Genomic DNA, 19,422 nt, shown 5'->3' with positions numbered 1-19,422 from the left:
AGAGTGGTAAGGGCATGGAACGCCCTGCCTGCCAATGTAGTTAACTCAGCCATATTAGGGGCATTTAAACAGTCCTTGGCTAAGCAGATGGATGATGATGGAATAGTGTAGGGGGATGGGCTTAGATTAGTTCACAGGTCAGCGCAACATCGAGGGCCGAAGGGTCTGTTCTGCGCTGTATTGTTCTATGTTCTTTATTCTATGAAACTTAACATTCAGGGATATTTGACCTTTTGGAAAGACAGACAGAAGGTAAAGTTGGCTGGACAACACTGTTAGCAAGAGATGAAATGAGGACAGTTGTGAGAGACGATCTAGATTCAGACAACGTAGAGTGCATTTGAGTGCAGGTGAGAAACAGCAAGGGAAGGAAGACATTGGTTGAATAATCTATAGACCCCCAAACAGTAGTCACACTGTAGGAAAGACAAAAGAATAGGACCGTGTAAAAAGAATACAGCAATAATTATGGAACAATAGTTCAAGCTGATTGGGTTAATCAAGTTGGAAAAGGTACCTGGATGGGTAATGAGACAAGTTTAATAGATGACCTCAGAGTTAAGGATCTCCTAGGAAGTAGTGACCAGAATATGATGAAATCTAATATTCAGTTTGAGAGAGAAAAACTTGGTTTGGAAATAGAGATAATGGGAACTGCAGATGCTGGAGAATCCAAGATAACAAAGTGTGGAGCTGGATGAACACAGCAGGCCAAGCAGCATCTCAGGAGCACAAAAGCTGACGTTTCGGGACTAGACCCTTCATCAGCTTTTGTGCTCCTGAGATGCTGCTTCGCCTGCTGTGTTCATCCAGCTCCACACTTTGTTATCTTGGTTTGGAAATAATTGTGTTTAACTTAAAGAAAATTACATTGAGGAAAGACATGATGTGGAGGTGCCAGTGTTGGACTGGGGTAATCTATAACCTGGCATCGTGTGATTTTTGATGGTTAGACGATAATCTGGTGTCACATGACTTTTGAAATCCTTTCTAACTGATTAAAAATTTATCAGCCATCTTAGATTTGTTCAACACATTCACATCAGTTCTATGACCCTTTAATCTTTTGCTGATAAATTCTGTGTCTGATACCACCTCTCTGACTGACTCCCTAAGAAGGACTGAGACTTTGAAAGCTTGAGTCTTCAAATAAACTTGTAGAACTGTAACTTAATTTACCTGGCTGAAATCTCTTATGAACTTTGCCTCATCAAAAATTGTTTTCCTCTGAAGTATTACAGGTTCTTTTCCATAACCAACTTGACATGATCACCTTGTGCTGAACATTTTCCAACAAATACTTCTTGACCCACTCTTCCCCACCTCATTTTTGAGAATAGTACAATATAATGCCTCCTTCCTGGTTGGGCTGGAAATATTCTGATATAAGGTCATCTTTGAAGTGTTGTCCAGAGTATATCCAAGTTGTGGCAGCGCTACAAACCATTAAGAACAGATGGTGAGGCCCAGATTCAGAAGTCTCACCCCAATTTCTGATAGTTCCCATTTTTGCTGGTCAGTGAAAATGTACGAGGGAAACCTGAACTCAGAAGTGTCATTTGAACTAAGTGCTGAGTTGGCTGAATAGATCATTGAAGGTCTCCGCTGCCTGGGATAGTCACGCCCTTCAGCCTCACGTCGTTCCTGTTAGATGCGGCAAAGGGCTCCACACAGCACACGAACAAGGCAGGAGAGAGCGGGCAGCCCTGCCGGACCCCAGATCTGACAGGAAAACTGACCGATTCCCACCCGTTGATCGAGACTGCGCTAACGATGTTGGTGTAGAGCAGCCGAATCCAATTGCGGATGCCCTCCCCGAACCCCAATTTGGAGAGGACGTCCCTCATGTAAGCATGAGAGACCCTGTCGAAGGCCTTCTCTTGGTCCAGGCTGACGAGGCAGGTGTCTACCCGCCTGTCCTGTACGTAGGCAATTGTATCCCTGATGAGTGTGAGGTTCTCAGCGATCTTCCTGGCCGGCGCAGCACAGGTTTGGTCAGGGTGAATCACCGACTCCAGGACAGACCTGACCCAGTTGGCTATGACCTTGGCCAGGATTTTGTAGTCCACGTTCAACAGTGAAATGGGACGCCAATTCTTAATTTCTTCCCTCTTCCCCTTCCTCTTGTAAATGAGGGTGATGATGCCCATCCTCATGGACTTGCACATTTCCCCTGCCCGAAGCGCACTACCGTACACCTACAGCAGGTCCTGGCCGACCAGGTCCCACAGAGCGGAATACAGCTCGACTGGTAAGCCGTCGCTTCCGGGAGTCCTATTCCTCGCCAAGGACTTCAGGGCTCTGGTCAGCTCATCCAGGGATATCGGCCGGTCCAGCCACTCCCTCATGCCGTCGTCTAAGACCTCCGTGATAGACGACAGGAGCGACTCGGAGGCCATGCTGTCCGTGGGCTTCATGTCGTACAGCCCGGCATAGCCCTGCTGATCCTCAAAATGTCGGGCCGAGACGACATCACCGAGCCGTCGTCCTCTTTCAGCCAGAGGAGCACAGAGCTCTCTTTGTGCACCTTCTGAAAGAAGAAACGCGAGCACGTCTCGTCCTGCTCCACGGAGCGGACCCTGGACCGGAAGATTATCCTGGAGGCCTCCGCAGCGAAGAGTGAGGCTTGCTGGCCCCTCACCTCGCGGAGGTCCTCCGTGACATCGACCCCTATCAACTGCAGAAGGAGCAGGTTCTGCACCCTTTTCTGGAGTCGCGACAGCTTTCCCCGCCTCTCTCTCGCCTTCCGAACACCCTTCAGGACAAAGAACCTCTTGATGCTCTCCTTCACCGTCTCCCACCAGTCGGCTGGAGACTCAAAGAGGGGTTTCACGGTTCTCCAACCGGCGTACTCCCTCTTAAGCTCCTCGACGTTCTCTGAGGTCAACAGAGTCGTGTTGAGCTTCCACGTCCCCTTGCCGGCCGGGCGTCCTGTAAGTGACAGTCGGCCAGAAGGAGGCAATGGTCAGAGAAGAACACCGGCTCGACGCCGGTGGACCTGACCGAGAACGCCCGTGACACAAACAGGAAGTCTATCCTTGAGCGGATAGACCCGTCTGGCCACGACCAGGTGTACCTCCGCTGCGCTCCGTCTGCAGGGGTGCTGAAGACGTCGAGCAGCTTGGCGTCCTTCACCGTGCCCATCAGGAATCTGGACGTGACGTCCAGTTGACTCCCCCCACCCGCTGTCCCCACGCCGGATCTTCCATCTGCATCGATGATGCAGTTGAAGTCTCCGCCCAGGATGACCGGCCTGGACGTAACCAGCAGGGGTGGAAGTCGCTGCAGGACGGCCAACCGCTCACTCCGTTCCGCTGGGGCGTACACGTTGATCAGCCTCAGGGGAGCATTCCTGTAGGTGACGTCAGCCGCTAGGAGGCACCCCCCCACCACCTCCTGAACTTGAGAGATGGTGAAGTCACGCCCCCGCAGCAGAATAGCCAGGCCCGAGGAGCGACAGTCGTTACCCCCCCACCAGATCGAAGGCCCACAGGTCCAGGCACCGGACCATTTCCCGTACCTGCCGAGGTGCGGTATCCCGCACTCCCGCAGAAACAGGAGGTCTGCCTTGATGGTGGTCAGGTAGGCCAACATGGATACACATCTTGCGGTGGACCTGACACTGCGCACATGAATGCTCGCAACTCTTACCTCCATTGTGGGCAGTGACCGCAGTACCCTCCCCAAGTCCAAGGTCCAGCCCCTCCATCTGTCCCTTCATGCCCATTGCCCAGGCTAACTGCTGGACGCTCTCCGGGCTCAGGAAACCGTCCGTGCTGCCTTCCGGGTGGCATCCCCCCGTCAGGGGTGCCGAGGCAGGTGGATCCGGCTCCGGCTCAGGCTGGGGACGCGCTGTTTCCTCCTTCCTGCCTGGAAGTTCCGGGGGGCCCTCCAGTGCCCCAGCGGCACTTGACTGGGTGTCGGAGGGAGCCTGAGGACGCCTCCCGTCACCTGGGAGCGGGGTGCGGCTTTTATAGCCCTCCTGTAGCTGCCTCTTCCCGCCTGATGGCTGCGGTTCCTGGGCCCGTTGACGCACCTTCCTCCTCGCTTTCCGGACTGTTGTCCGCTCCCCTGGGTCGCCTGTCGCCGCCTCCATCGACTCCGGGTTGTCGGGGGGGAGCGGAGCCTGCAGGGGTGCTTCGTTGGCCTCGGGCCCATCCTGCGGGGCTGGGCTCTCCTGCAAGACCTGGCCCTCCTGCACATTAGTGGGGTCCTTGCTGGGCCCTGGTGCCTTCCTCTCCTCAATGCGGGCTGGCCCCGCATTGCCCCTGCCAGCGACCTGGGCGTAAGTGGTCCCCCGCTGCGGGCATGCCCTACAGAGGTGGCCCGCTTCCCCACAAAGGTTGCAGCTTTTCTCTTGTGGGCAATCCTTTGCAAGGTGTCCCTCCTCCCTGCAGTTCCTGCAGATGGTGGGTTTGCAGTCGGCCGCCACGTGACCTGACCTACCACAGGCATGGCAGACTTTAGGTTGCCCTGCATAGGTCAGGTAGCCCTTGCTCCCGCCAATCGCGAAGCTGGACGGTGGCTGTACGACATTCCCATCCGCGCCCATCCTCAGCGTCACCTTGACCTGCCTCTTACTCGTCCAGATGCCAAAGGGGTCCATGATGTCAGTTAGGTCCCCCTCCACCTTCACGTACCTTCCGAGGAAGGTCAGGACATCAACTGCTGGCACATGTGGGTTGTACATATGTACAGTCACCATACGGCTCCTCTGCGCTGGCATCACAAACAGCAGGACAGCGGTCAATACAGAGAGGGGGCCCTCACCTCCTTTCTCCTTGAAAACCTCCAGGAAGCGCTCGCAAAGCTTGGCACTCCTGAAGGTCACGTCGTAAAAACCTCCTCCGGGGAAATCCTGCAGGCGGTAAATGTCCGCAGCAGTGAACCCACAACAGTCCAACAGGACCCTCTTCACGAAGAAGGTGCGGTCCACAGGTGCCCCTTCATGCACCTTCTTTACGGAAACACGGATGGTGTTCCGGACCCCCTGACCTGGGGCACGAGCACTTGCCGCAGCCATCGTTGCAGGTTGGCTGCTCCCCTGAACCAGCGTTAGGCCGAAGCCAGCATTAAGATCCACTGGTTGCAAGCGTGCACAGCCAACCCGACGTCCTCCTTTCACCTCCAAGACAGCACTCTCCTCCTCTCGATCCACAAGAGAGTGGGTCTTTATTTTGTTCCGGATGTAAGCTGGTTCACTGAGCTGTAAGGTTTGTTCCCAGATGTTTTGTCACCATTTTAGGTAACATCAACAGTGAGCCTCCGACGAAGCGCTGGTGTTATGTCCCGCTTTCTATTTATCTGTTTAGGTTTCCTTGGGTTGGTGATGTCATTTCCTGTTCTTTTTCTCAGGGGATGGGAGATTGGCTCCAAATCAATGTGTTTGTTGATGGAGTTCCGGTTGGAATGCCATGCTTCTAGGAATTCTCGCGTGTGTCTCTGTTTGGCTTGTCCCAGGATGGATGTGTGAGATTTATCAAAACACCCGTGCTCACAATCACAGAACTACTGGAAACAAAGTCATGGAAACAAGTTCTTTTATTGCGAGTCTGCAGAGTCGGGTGCCCTCGGAGAACCGGAGAGACCCTGATACAGAGTTTGCAGTCTTCTTTTATACATCCCATTCATTATGTATTCAGGAGCCAACGTTTGTATTCCCTCGGGTCTCCCTAAGTGGGCGTCCCCATCTGTAGTTCAGCTCTGGCTTTTACTATTCTCTACTACACATGTGCCATAGCTGCCTGTGGCCACATACTCCTCAACATTCACCTAGTTAGCCCCAAGTGTTTCCCGGATCCAGTTTTAGCTGGTTCTTAAACGCTCCTTATTGGTATCTTCTGCTCACTCAAGCTGATCCCCCATACTGTGCACTGCCGCCTCACCACTTCTCCTTATTGCTATCACATCTGTGACTAAATTCCTGTCTAAGTGTTAACTGTTGTGCCTAAGTTCATGTACTAGTGTTAACTGTAGTTTAATCACTGTCCTGTAGCACTCCATTTCTCTCAGATGTGTTGTCCAATCAAAGTGGTGTCCTTCCTCATCTGTATGTAAGGATACGAGTGACAGTGGGTCATGTCGTTTTGTGGCTAGTTGATGTTCATGTATCCTGGTGTCTAGCTTTGTCCACATTGTCCACATTGATACCATTGGGCTGCAGGGTTCCCAAGCGGAATATGAGTTGCTGTTCCTGCAATCTTTGGGTGTGGACTTCACAAGCTTCAAAATCTCTGCTTCCCCCACTGCATCCCAAAACCAGCCCAGCCTGTCTCCGCCTCCCTAACCTGTTCTTCCTCTCACCCATCCCTTCCTCCCACCTCAAGCCGCACCTCCATTTCCTATCTACTAACCTCATCCCACCTCCTTGACCTGTCTGTCTTCCCCGGACTGACCTATCCCCTCCCTACCTCCCCACCTACACTCTCCTCTCCACCTATCTTCTTTTCTCTCCATCTTCGGTCCGCCTCCCCCCTCTCCCTATTTATTCCAGAACCCTAACCCCATCCCTTTCTCTGATGAAGGGTCTCGGCCTGAAAGATCAGCTTTTGTGCTCTTGAGATGCTGCTTGGCCTGCTGTGTTCATCCAGCTTCACGCTTTGTTATCTTGGATTTTCCAGCATCTGCAGTTCCCATTATCACTATCACAAGAACTTTGCAATGTTAGCTTTTGTGCTGTGTAGTTTTGATGACTGCAAGTTGACAGTATGCTGCTTTTAAATTGCTGTCTCTTTATTTTACCTAGGAGGCAGCTTGTCACATGGTATTATTTCTTGAGACAAAAGACTTTGAGGAGTTGGAAGTTGAATGTATTAAATTAATTTGCCTTTCAAATCTGCTTCTATAGTTGTGGATTGTCTGAATAGCCCTAACATAACTCAACAGAAGATGGGAGCAGAGATGTAATGCCACAGATTGTTTTCAATACATTGTGGAGTAACCAGATCAGATTTATTTTGGAGTCTCATTAAACTTGAACAATGCAAATGATATTGGAAATGTTTCCTCAGGGAGTTGGTTCCCATCCCCCACAAGCAGCACTTCAGCATTTTATTTTTCCAGTCTGGAGAGTCTCTGCAAGTTTGTTATGTGGTGCTGCTGAAATTCCTGAACCTTTCTTAATTTCCCTTTCTGCTCAACCTGGCAATAATCTGCACACTAGCACAACTGTGGTTTTCAACATGCTGGGCAGTGTTCATTCATGGTGTAACTGGCACTGTCTTGTCGTCTGGAAAGGAAAAGTGTCAGGAGAGGAATTAATAGTGAAAGGAAAACACATTGCATTGTCCTTCCTTTTTTCACAAGTTAGTACCGCCTACAATGCCCTTAAACTGATTTTTTAGCTGAGGCCTCATAGATTTTTCAGTAGTCCTTTCATTTGCATGTCTACTTACATATTTCCCCTTACCAAGCAACAATTGTATTTGAATGACAGGGTGGGAACTGAAGAATCTTTCGAAATTTTTGCCCAATTATTTGATTTATTTGCTGTTAACTCAATTTAGAAAAGGGAGGTCTGATCTGCAGGTTTCTTACATCGGGACAGAACCTCTGTCATTACAGGCTTTCAAATGATTCCTTCCTGTACTTATTTTTTCCCTTCAGCTTCTCCTCAAATAGTCCCTATTGACAGTCCTGAGGTCCAAACTGACTGGATGAACGGCTTTGCCCCGCCCCCTCAGACACAATGTAGTGCAGGCTGGATAGTAGTCAAGCAGCCGAGATCCTGATTGAAGAGCTCGGCTCGCTGTCAGCTGGGAGTTTGCATTCTGCAGAGGCTGTCTTGTTTGTGGCTTGTCAGCAATTGCTTGCGACAAGGTTCTTTGCCATGTGTGAAAGCAACCTGGCATGAATGCAGGGCTGTACCATGTCTCACACCCGGATGGGGGTGGGGTGGGAGGAAAGGATCAGTCCAGAAGAGATAATAGGCCACAAAGTGATTCCCCAAAATTGCTTTGATGTTGCCCCGTGTCTTAGTGTTAAGGAGGCCAGAGTTTGTGGGAAAGGGGTGTTCGCGTTCATTTTCTCAGCTGCACTGAACCTCAAGTAATCATTGAAATAGAAGGTAAGTGTCCTAAGTCTCCATTCTGTAGCTCTGCTTTAGTGAATTGTCTGCTGTTTCTGCACTGATTAGCTTAATATGTAGTCTACTGTTTGCACTATCAAAGATTCACCCTTAAACCACATATCACTGCAGTCAGTATACTGCTGAATCTCCTATAGGGTGCCTAAGTCTGAGATGGCCTCTTTCAGCTGGGACTGTGCTGTAAAGTCTGGCTCGGTCAATTTGCTGCAACACAATGGCCCCTTGCAGGCCTCAGAATACCGTACAATTCTTTTCAGTGAAGGGTGTTGACTGCTTGAGTGGTAGCAGTGATTACATTGCACTGGAGTCACACAGGCCTAATGCGTGAGAGTATCAGCATAGCTTTTCTTGACAGGAATACATTGTTTCATTTTAATAGCTGTAGCATAGGGGGCGTGATGGGGTGTGAGTCTAATTTTTAGTTTAGCATTTGAGATGTACAACACCTGGCTCTTTGTAATTGGAATTGTAGCTAGCGTGATCCTGAAGTTTTTATTTAAAGCTATCCTACAAAAAGGTGTGTTGTTGCTCATGGATCAAATACTCACCCATTTAATCCTTTGACTTGTAATTTATGAACAAAATGCAAAACTTCCCATATAGGTAGCTTGCCTGTTGTTTCTCCACCAGGCTTTGACTTGAGCTTTTAATTTAAAGCAGTTCTGTGCTAGACTTTAACCTGATTTACAAAGCAATCAATGTATATTTAGTCCAACTGTATTTTGATGATACATTCCTAATATCTTTCTAAAATGCAGTACTATATAGAAGAGTCGTATCTCTTAAAACATGTCTAAATGTGTAATGTGAAAGACAAAGCGGGTAGGGAGGGAAAGCCAGCATTTGTGTTTCTGACTGCCTTTAGCACAAAATTATTTCTACCACTGACTGATGAAAACCATGAGCTGTATGTAATTGTTTATAATCGTTTCTGGGTATCGGTCAAGCACTAAAACTAACCCGTGTCAGGTAATTAAACAACAGAGTTTAAAATGTTCTTTCTCAGAGTTTGGATTTATAGCAAAGTTTGACCTTGATCTCTGTGAGTGGGAAATTGGAGGTGGGTCTCATTGATAGAAATGTCAATGATATTTAGACACCAGTTGCATTGCTATTATAGGTTGTCAGAGAATGTTTGCATTCCTTATTTTCTGTAAAACCTGTATCACCTACTGATTCTGATCACTGCTCTGCAAATAAAAAAAGTAAATAAATAAAATAACATGTACTAATGTACTTTGCACGCAACCTGTGACAGACACATTAATGTAGTCATTATTTATAACAGATGTGAGTGACCCAAAGATGCCCAGCATTGTTTTGCCAGAGAGCTCTCCAAATACAATTGTTCGCAGATCTAAAGTTACTGCCTGACAGATAATTGGGCAAAATGCAATATCAAGAAGAATAACGTTCAAAGGAAAATTACTGTATTCTTGAAGAAAATAGACATGTATACTCTCTCCAATCCTTTTCCTTAATAGTCCTGATATATTAATTCATCAATCTGATTAGGACATGTTGTGGTTATGCAGTTATCCAGGGTTGTGGGGAAACTACTGGTATAATGAGTTTGGAAACCTGTTTTAATAAATTTTGTGCTTCAAAGTTCCTCAAAACAACATAAAATCTCTATTAATGCCCAAATGCTGCAAATTGCTGATGTTAACAGAACTTGGTATTCTGATCTACCAATGAGGCAACAGCCAATTTCAAACTTTGAGAGGGTTTCATGCTGAATTGGGAAAATTTGTGATGAGCAGAGAAAGAAGATAGCCAGCTACATGTGCTCAGGAACACGTTTTGCATATGGGGTTAATGTCTGGTTTAAAGGATAATCTTTCTTGTGCCATGTAGGTTCACCTCAAACTAATTTGATTGTCTTTATTTGGTAAAATATTAATAAAAGCATTTTGATAGAATCATACAGCCTAGAGAATAGCTATTTTACATGACATTTGTGCCTCCTTAGAATTCGGAGCAGTCCGTGCCCAAATGCAGCAAAACCTGGACAATATTCAGCCTTGGGCTGACAAGTGGCAAATAACGTTCACACTACACAAATACCAGGCAATGAACATCTCCAGCAGAGAGAATCTAACCAGCTTCCCTTGATATTTAGTGGCATCACCATCACAGAAGTCCACACTATCAATAGCTTAGGGATTTCCATTGACCAGAAACTAAATTGGACTGCCAATATAAATATAGTGGCTGCAAGAACAGCATAGAGATTAGGAATCCTGCAGCCAGTAATCATCTGTAAGGCACAAATCAATGATAGAATACTCACCACTTGCCTAGATGAGTGCAGACCTAACAATACTCAAAAAGAATAAAGCAGCCCACTTGACTGACACCTCATCTATCATTTTAAACCTTCATTCCCTCCACTACTGATGCACTGTGCTATTACTGTGTACCATCCACAAGATCCAGTGTGGTAACTTGTCAAAGGTGTCATTGACAGCACCTTTCAGACTCCAGGACAGAGGAAGCAGTTGCTTTGGAATACCACTACCTGTAAGTTCTCTTCCAAGCCATATAGTGTCTTAGTGTAGGGCGGCATGGTGGCTCAGCGGTTAGCACTGCAGCCTCACAGTGCCAAGGCCCCATGTTTGATTCCAGCCTCAGGCGACTGCACGGAGTTTGCACATTCTCCCTGTGTCTGTGTGGGTTTCCTGCGGGTGCTCTGGTTTCCTCCCACAGTCCAAAGATGTGCAGGTTAGGTGGATTGGCCATGCTAAATTGCCTGTAGTGTTCAGGGGTGTGTGGATTATGTGGGGATGGGTCTGGGTGGGATGCTTCAAGGGGCGGTGTGGACTTGTTGGGCCAAAGGGCCTGTTTCCACAATGTAGGGAATCTAATCTAATCTTAACTTGGGAACTATAGAGCTGCAGTGGTTGAAGAAGGTGGCTCAAAGATTATTAGGGATATGCAACAAATGCTGTTCTTGCCAGCAACCCTTGCATAAAAAAATAAAAACAATTGTCCATACTTTTCTGCAAGGACTTTTGCATGATTCCTGTTCCTTCTCCATGACCCAGCACTGCTGCCTCCTTCAAATCTATCCTCCTTAAGAAGTTATTATGAAATCTACCAATGTAACAACTTTTTCAGGTAGTGTTCCCAGATCCTTATAATTCACTGAATTTGTACTGATATTCCTCATCTCAGCTCTGGTTCTAAACTGTTATTATATCTGTGCCCATGGATTCCTGGCCCTTCTGTCAGAAGAAATAGAGTAAATAAGAATGACATTTCAATACCACTCAGAATTTTGAAGGCCTTCATTAAACCTGCTCTTAACGTCAAGTGAATTATCTCAGCTGCCCAAGTCTCTCATTTCTAACGTGGAGATCTTCCCTGAAGGGTGAAATAAAATAGCCATTAAGAGCTTCAGTAAGTATAAAAAAGGGAGATAGAAAGTAAATATTGGATCCTCAGATGATGAGGCAGAGGAATCCCTACATTGTGAAAACAAGCCCTTTGGCCCAACCAGTCTGCACTGAACCTCAAACCATCCCACCCAGCTATAACTCACCTAATCCACACATCCCTGAACACTACGGGCAATTTAGTGTGGCCAATCCACTTAGCATGCACGTTTTTGGACTGTGGGAGGAAACCAGAGTACCCCAGAGGAAACCCACACAGAAACAGGGAGAATGTGCAAACTCCACACAGACTGAGGGTGGAATCAAACCTGGGTCCTTGGTGCTGTGAGGCAGCAGTGCTAACCACTGAGCCATCGTGCCATCCGCAATGGTAATGGTATCATTTATATCAATGATTTGGAAAATATAGGAGATATGGTTAGTAAGTTTGCAGATGACTCCAAAATTGGCAATAGTGGACAGTAAAGAAGGTTATTTGAAAGTCCAATGAAATCTTGATTGGATGGGCCAATGGAGCAAGAAATGGCAGATGGAATTTAAATTAAATAAATATGAGGTGTTGCTTTTTGGTAAGGCAAAAAACATCAATGGTAGGACCATGTTGGTAAACAGAAGGAGCTAGGGTGCAGATTCATAGTTTCTTGAAAGTGGTGATACAAGTAGGCAAGGTGGTGAAGAAGGTATTTGGCACGCCTTGTGTTCATTGGTCACAGTATTGAGTGTACAACTTAGGATATGATGCAGCTGTATATACATTGGTGAAGACACTTTTAGAATACTGTGTACAATTCTGGTTATCCTGCTATCGGAAGGAGGATGTTGAACTAGAAAAGGTGCTGAAAAAATTGACAAGGATGTTGCTGGGCCTGGAGGTTTGAGTTATAAGGAGAACTGGAGAGGCTGGGACTTCTTTCCCCGGAGCATTGGAGGCTGAGGGGTGACCTGGTAGAAGTTCATTAAATCATGAGGGGCAGAGATAAAGTGAATAGCCAATGTATTTTTCCTAGGGCAGGGTAGTCCAAAACTAGAGAACATAGATTTAAGGAGAGAGGGGAAAGATTTGAAAGGGACCTGAGGAGCAACTTTTTCACAAGAAGGCGGTGCATGTATAAGAATGAGCTGTCAGAGGTGGGTACAATTATAAGATTTAAAGACATTTGGACTGTTAGATCAATAGGAACAGTTTACAGGGATAGGGATCAAATACATGCAGATGGGACTAATTCAGTTTGAGATACCTGGTTGGCATGGATGAGTTGGTCGAAAGGGTCTATTTTCAATGATTGTATGATTAATAATGGGAAACAAGGAAATTGCAGACACATTGAATAAGTATTTAGTATCTGTCTTCACTGTAGAATGCACAACAAAGCAATTGTAATGAAGCAAATCAAAGAACCAAGGGAATGATAATTATCATGAAGATAGGTTGTGACCTGAGGCTTGTGCAAGTTATTCTGCCTCCAATGAATTCATGAATGTAGTAGGAGACCTAGCATAAGTTTCGTAACTTTACAAGTTCGACCTAACTAATTTGACTAAGTGTTTGTGAAAGTCCTGACTCTTTACCGGGCAAGATCGCAGCAGGAGAAACATCATTGAACGTACAAACCTGGCCACATATTTGCCATCAACAAGGCAACTGTCCTTTTATCAAGGCTCTGCTAATCTACCCTCTGGGAACAATTCTGATATTGGATTTGAGTGAAACTCCAGAACACCGGCCAACTACTCTCACACGGCAGCAGCAGTGACCATGATGAAGGGTTCAGGAGCTGCAAGAGCTATTAGCTGAAGGCAACATGAAGCTGGTGAAGAAGGGCCAGAGTTATTCAAAACACCATTTACACTGCTCCAGGTAAGTTGTAGGAGGGAAGCTTCATCTCACCAGGGACAAAACCAGCAACATCTGTGCCTTTCTCAAGGACAACTTGGTTACAACACCAACCCACCACCATGACATGGCCATTGTACTACATTCACAGTGACTCACATTTTCTTCACTGCTCCTGATGTCTGCTGGCTCGCCCATTTATCTGTGCATTGCAGAAGTAACTACAGGCTATACATGACTGAGGAATATTTTCTAAAGGTCAGTGCTGTGTGATCTCACACACAGAGCAACCACATTGGGAGCCAGCAGTATAGTATCAGCACCTCTAGCTTTGCCCATGATAAATGAGTCAACAACTTTGCTAAACTTCTCCATTGTGAGTTCAATATTCAGCTCTACTCTGTCAGACAGTCTTTCTATGGAGTTATTAGGTTCCTTGGTAACAGTCTTCTTCCTAAAGTACAACTCGACAGTGTTTTACTCTTGATTATTTATTGCCATTGGTCATGATTCCTTTTTCTTTGTTTGCAATGGAACAGTTTTTGCTGATGGATCTGTTGCCTTCTTTTAATCTTTTCTTACAATACTGTGGGGGCACCTAGACAATCTGGCACCGTTGTTGACATTTGTCATTGGTGCACTGCCTAGCAGTCTGTTGGACTTTCTTTTGAATGCTCTTAGTGTAGTCAGAATTGTCTTGCGTGTATGTCTCTTGCAATTAATCAGAGTGGATCGTTTTACTTCAGTGGTAGTGATATGTTAGTTTTGAATTGCATTTCCTCATAGAGTCATACAGCACAGAAACAGACCCTTCAGTCCAAGCAGTGCATGCTGAACATAATCCCAAAGTAAACTAATTCTACCTGCCTGCTCCTGGCCTGCATTCCTCTAACCTTTTCTATTCATGCATTTATCCAAGTGATTTTAAATGTTATAATTGTACTCACATCCGCCACTTCCTCAGGAAGTTCATTCCACATGTGAACCATCCTGTGTGTAAAAAAAAAAAAAATTGCCCACGTATCTTTTTCAAATCTCTCTCCTCTCACCTTCAAAATGTGACCCCTAGTGTTGGAATCCCCATCCGAGGGAAAAGGCAACTACCCTATCTATAATAACAAGATGTAGAGCTGGCCAAGCAGCATTAGTGGAGCAGGAAAGCTGACGTTTCGGGCCTAGACCCTTCTTCACAAAAGCTACCTATACCCCTCCATTAGTTTATAAACTTCGCTCGGGTCACCTCTCCACCTTCTGTGCTCCAGTGAAAAATGTCCCAGCCCATCCAGCTTCTCTTTATAACTTAAACCTTCCATACCCAGCAAAATCCTGGTAAATCCTTCTGTAATGCTTTCCAGCTTACTAATATCCTTTCTATAACTGGGCGAGCAGAACTGGACACAGTATTCCAGAAGCAGCCTCACTATCCTGTACAATCTCAACGTGACTTCCTAACACCTACATTCAAAAAATTGAGCAATGAATGCAAGCAGGGCTAATGGTAAGATTCTTAGCAGTGTATATGAGCAGAGAGATCTCAGTGTCCATGTACACAGATCCTTGAAAGTTGCCACCCAGGTTGACAGGGCTGTTAAGAAGGCATACGGTGCTTTAGCTTTCATTAATAGAGGGATCGAGTTCCGGAAACAAGAGGTTATGGTGAAGCTGTACGAAACTCTGGTGCGGCCGCACTTGGAGTATTGCGTACAGTTCTGGTCACCGCACTATAAGAAGGATGTGGAAGCTTTGGAAAGGGTGCAGAGGAGATTTACTAGGATGTTGCCTGGTATGGAGGGAAGGTCTTACGAGGAAAGGCTGAGGGTCTTGAGGCTGTTTTCATTAGAGAGAAGAAGGTTGAGAGGTGACTTAATTGAAACATATAAAATAATCAGAGGATTAGATAGGGTGGATAGGGAGAGCCTTTTTCCTAGGATGGTGATGGCGAGCACGAGGGGGCATAGCTTTAAATTGAGGGGTGAAAGATATAGGACGGATGTCAGAGGTAGTTTCTTTACTCAGAGAGTAGTAAGGGAATGGAACGCTTTGCCTGCAACGGTAGTAGATTTGCCAACTTTAAGTACATTTAAGTCGTCATTGGACAAGCATATGGACATACATGGAATAGTGTAGGTTAGTTGGGCTTGAGATCAGTATGACAGGTCGGCACAACATCGAGGCCGAAGGGCCTGTACTGTGCTGTAATGTTCTATGTTCTATGCCAAATGTCTTGTTAACTACCCTGTCTATATGTGACACAAACTTCAAAGAATTATGTACCTGACCCCCTAGGTCCCTCTGTCTATAACACTGCCTAAGGCCTATCATTAATTCTGTAAGCCCAATCCTTGTTTGTTGTACCAAAATACAATACCTCACATTTATTCAGATTGAACTCCTCTACCATTTTCAGCCTGTTGACCCACTTGATCAAGATCCCTTTGTAATTTTTGAAAACCTTCTTTACTTTCTACTATGCCATCAAGTTTGGTGTCATCTGCAAACATATTAACCTTCTATATTCTCATTCAAACAATTGTATAAATGATAAACAAAAGAGGACCCAGCGCCAGTCCCCATGGAACTCTGCTAGCCATAGGTTTCAAGTCCAAAAAGCAACCCTCCACTGCCACTCTCTGCCTCCTGCTATTAAGCCAAATATGTATCCAGTTGGCAAGCTCACCCTGAATCCCATGTGACCTAACTTTACTAATTAGTCTACCATTGCAGAACATTGTTGAAGGCTTTAATAAAGTCCAAGTAAACAACGTCTGCTGCTCTGCCATCATCAATCTTTTTGGTAACAGCCTCAAAAACGATTTTTCTTGCACAAAACCATACTGACTATCCGTTATCAGTTTTTACCTCTCTAAATGTTCATAATTGCTATCTTTTATAATCATCTCCAACAATTTGCCCACAATCAACATCAGACTCACAGGTCTATTGTTTCCTGGTTTCTCCTTATGACCTTTTCTTGAGGAATGGAAATACAAGCTTACAGGGAAAGGGTAGGGAGGTGGGATGCTCCTCAGAGGGCCAGTGAAGACTCGCTGGGCCACATGGCCTGCTTCCAAACTGATGGGATTCTATGATGCCACTGTGTAACATTGTTCAATATCACCATCATATCGGCAGTGTGTGTCAGCAGTCTTCACTGCCAACACGTGTGTGTGTGTGTCAAGCAAAAAGACATGTCTGAACTTCAAAGGGGAATAATTCCTGTTGGGGTTAGGGAAACTACAGTTCGTCAGGGGTACCACCACAGTCTATGAAGGAGCTGGCTTGGATGATTCCAATGCAGGGGCTAGATCATAATCAGTTAAGTGTTTGGTCCTGTTCGAGTCAGGGGATCCATGTCCTAGCAGCGTGGGGATTTGGCCAGGTCAGTCTAGAAGGTCAACTGGAACCAATCCGAGGACCACAGCAAGCTTAATCATGGGGCTGTGCAGACATCAGTCCAGGAATAGGCTAATATTCCCTGCAATGAGAAAAAGGGAAGGCATTGAGTCTGATGGAAGTGGATAGGAGAGATGTTAGTGATGATGCAGGGGCAGGAGAGGTGAAGAAGAGACCCCAGTAGGTAAGCAGAAAGTGCAGAAGGCAAGAAGGATTACTAGTTTGGGAGTTTGAGATGGGTGAAAGCTGCTGAGTGGACATACTACAACAAGCGTGAGAGTTGTTGCTCATAAGTCTTGGTGACGTGCGTGGAATGGCAGAATTCGAGTGAAGGTGGGGAGGCGAGAGAAGATGGTGGTATGTAACCTTGCAGAGTGCTGAAAATCTCCTTCCAGCTATATTGAGTGCTCCACTTCCTTGGGACACTGTGCTGAACCAGACTGTAGTTTGTGTCAAGATTGACTGTATCTGGTGGCATGGCCTTCTGTGGCGTTACACAGGAAAAAGGGAGACCTTCCTCTCCACCAATCTGCCGCCAGGATGTCCAGGCCCCTACTACCAAAGTGATGAGCTAATTTTCTTTTCTTTTGAGCCATATCCTGATTGTAGAATATCAAGCACCACAGTATGAGGGCTAGATATTGGCTTGCTGTGTCTAAAATGGTTTGTGTATGGACTTTAAATATGGTGCTGGCTGTGTCATTGCCAGAGCCCTAGCAGCGGCTAACACTTCTCTTTGGCTGCAGCATTCCTTGAGCAAGGTGCCCAAAATCCTAGTTGCATAATTAATAAAGTGAAGAACGGAAGATTGTGCAAAAAAAGTAGATCTGAGCCGTGGAAGACTCGGTGCCATGAATCTCTCTTTACAAGACTCTTCTTAACTGATAATGGAAAAAATTCCACCCAAGTTCATGTTTTCTTGCCTGTAATTGTATAATTTAAGCTCTTTTCCCTGTGGAGAGCAAGTTTCCTTTTTTTTTCTTTCTGTATTTTAAGTTTTTCGATTTCTCCCTCTCTTTGAAATACAGTTATGAGGTTTCTTTCATTCTGTCTTTCATCACGAATTTGAATCTCTGTCTTTCTCTATGTCTTTCCTTACCTAATTCCTAATTTACTTAGAACTGAGTCCATACTAACTTAAACTCTCTACTAACTGGATTATTCTTACTCAAGGATCAGATGTTGAGCCAGTTCATCAGCAACTCTACAATTTGCATGCATACTTTTAAACATACTTCAATGTTATCTGCCACTACTTTCAAATTAATCTTAGCACTGTTACAAAGCCTTTCACAGACAGGTTCGCCCTTTTGAAAAATGGTCTGCAGCCATGCTAACTTCTAAGTGAATACAGCAGAAGTAGCGGTGAAATATCACTGCTGCAGTTCGTCATAGTGTCCTATGCCCAACCATCTTCATTTGCTTCATTAATGAACTTCCCTTAATCTTAAAGGTTAGAAGTGGGGATGTTCTGTGATGACTACACAATGTTCAGCACCATTTACAAATCCCCAGATACCAAAGCATCCCTTGTCTAAATGCAGCAAGTCTGAGATGATATCCAAATGTCAGATCGGTCTTCCTGGGATTAAACTCAAGGAAAATAATGGGCTCGGATGGTGTCCCTGGCCGAGCACTCAGATCCAGTGTGGACCAACTGGCGGAGGTAGCCACCAACGTCTTCAACCTCTCCCTCCAGCAAGCTGAAATCCCCATCTGCTTCAAGAAGACCACCATCATTCCAGTACCTAGAAAGCGCATGCAATATACCTCAATGACTACTGCGTAGTGGCTCCGAGCTCAATAGTCATGAAGTGTTTCAAGTGGCTGGTCATTGCCCATGTCAATTCTAGTCTCCCAGCCTGCCTCAATCCCCTAAAATTTGCTTACCAACATAACAGGACCACAGTGGATGCCATATCCCTAGCCCTACACTCATCCCTGCAACATCTGGACACCAAGGACTCCTACGTCAGACACCTGCTCATTGACTGCAGCTCTGCCTTCAACTTCAACATCATTATCACCTCCAGACTGATCTCCAGTCTCTATGATCTTGGTTTTCACTCCTCCCTCTGTAACTGGATCCCCAGCTTTCTGACCCACAGACGGTAGCCAGTGAGGATAGGTAACTGCACCTCTTCCACAATAACATTCAACACTGGAGCCCCCAAGGATGCATCCTCAGCCCCCTACTGTACTATTTGTACAGCCACCACTGTGTTGCCAAATTCCAAATGAATGTCATCAACAGTTTTGCTGATGACACCACCATAGTAGGATGGATATCTAACAATGACAAATCAAAGTACAGAAGGGAGATGGAGGGCTTGGCGACAGGTGCTGTGGCAAATGCCTCTCTATCAACATTGGCAAAACTAAAGAAGTGATCATTGACTTCAGAAAGAAAGGAGGAAAACGTGTTCCCATCTATGACAACAGAATTGGAGGTTGATGGGGTGGAAAGTGTCAAGTTCTGAAGAGTGATGATAACTGAAACCTGTCCTGGATTTCCTATTTAGAAATGACTACCAAGAAGGCACAACAATGCCTCTTCTTTCTCAGGTGGGCTCAAGAAATTTGGCATGTCCATAAGGACCCTCACCAACATTTACAGATGCACAGTTGAAAGCGTACTGCCCAGGTGCATAACCACCTTTTCTGTCAACTGCTCTGTCCAGGACCGTAAGAAATTACGGAACATGGTGTGC

General features: G+C 45.9%; 1 protein-coding gene across 2 annotated transcripts in view; it reads left to right on the top strand.

Moving 5' to 3' along the window:
- Nucleotides 1-7,698: 7,698 nt before the first annotated feature.
- bcl9 (BCL9 transcription coactivator) overlaps nt 7,699-19,422 on the top strand; it is a 239,725-nt gene continuing 228,001 nt past the window's right edge. For both annotated transcript variants that reach the window (XM_048532548.2, XM_048532549.2), the window contains exon 1: nt 7,699-8,065. The gene's annotated coding sequence lies outside the window, so the exon portion shown is untranslated. The remainder of the gene's footprint in view (nt 8,066-19,422) is intronic.

This window comes from Stegostoma tigrinum, chromosome 6 (genome assembly GCF_030684315.1).
Source record: "Stegostoma tigrinum isolate sSteTig4 chromosome 6, sSteTig4.hap1, whole genome shotgun sequence".
NCBI classification, from domain to species: Eukaryota; Metazoa; Chordata; class Chondrichthyes; order Orectolobiformes; family Stegostomatidae; genus Stegostoma; species Stegostoma tigrinum.
Note: the sequence above shows the minus strand (reverse complement) of the source record. Positions and strands in the feature narration are given on the sequence as shown.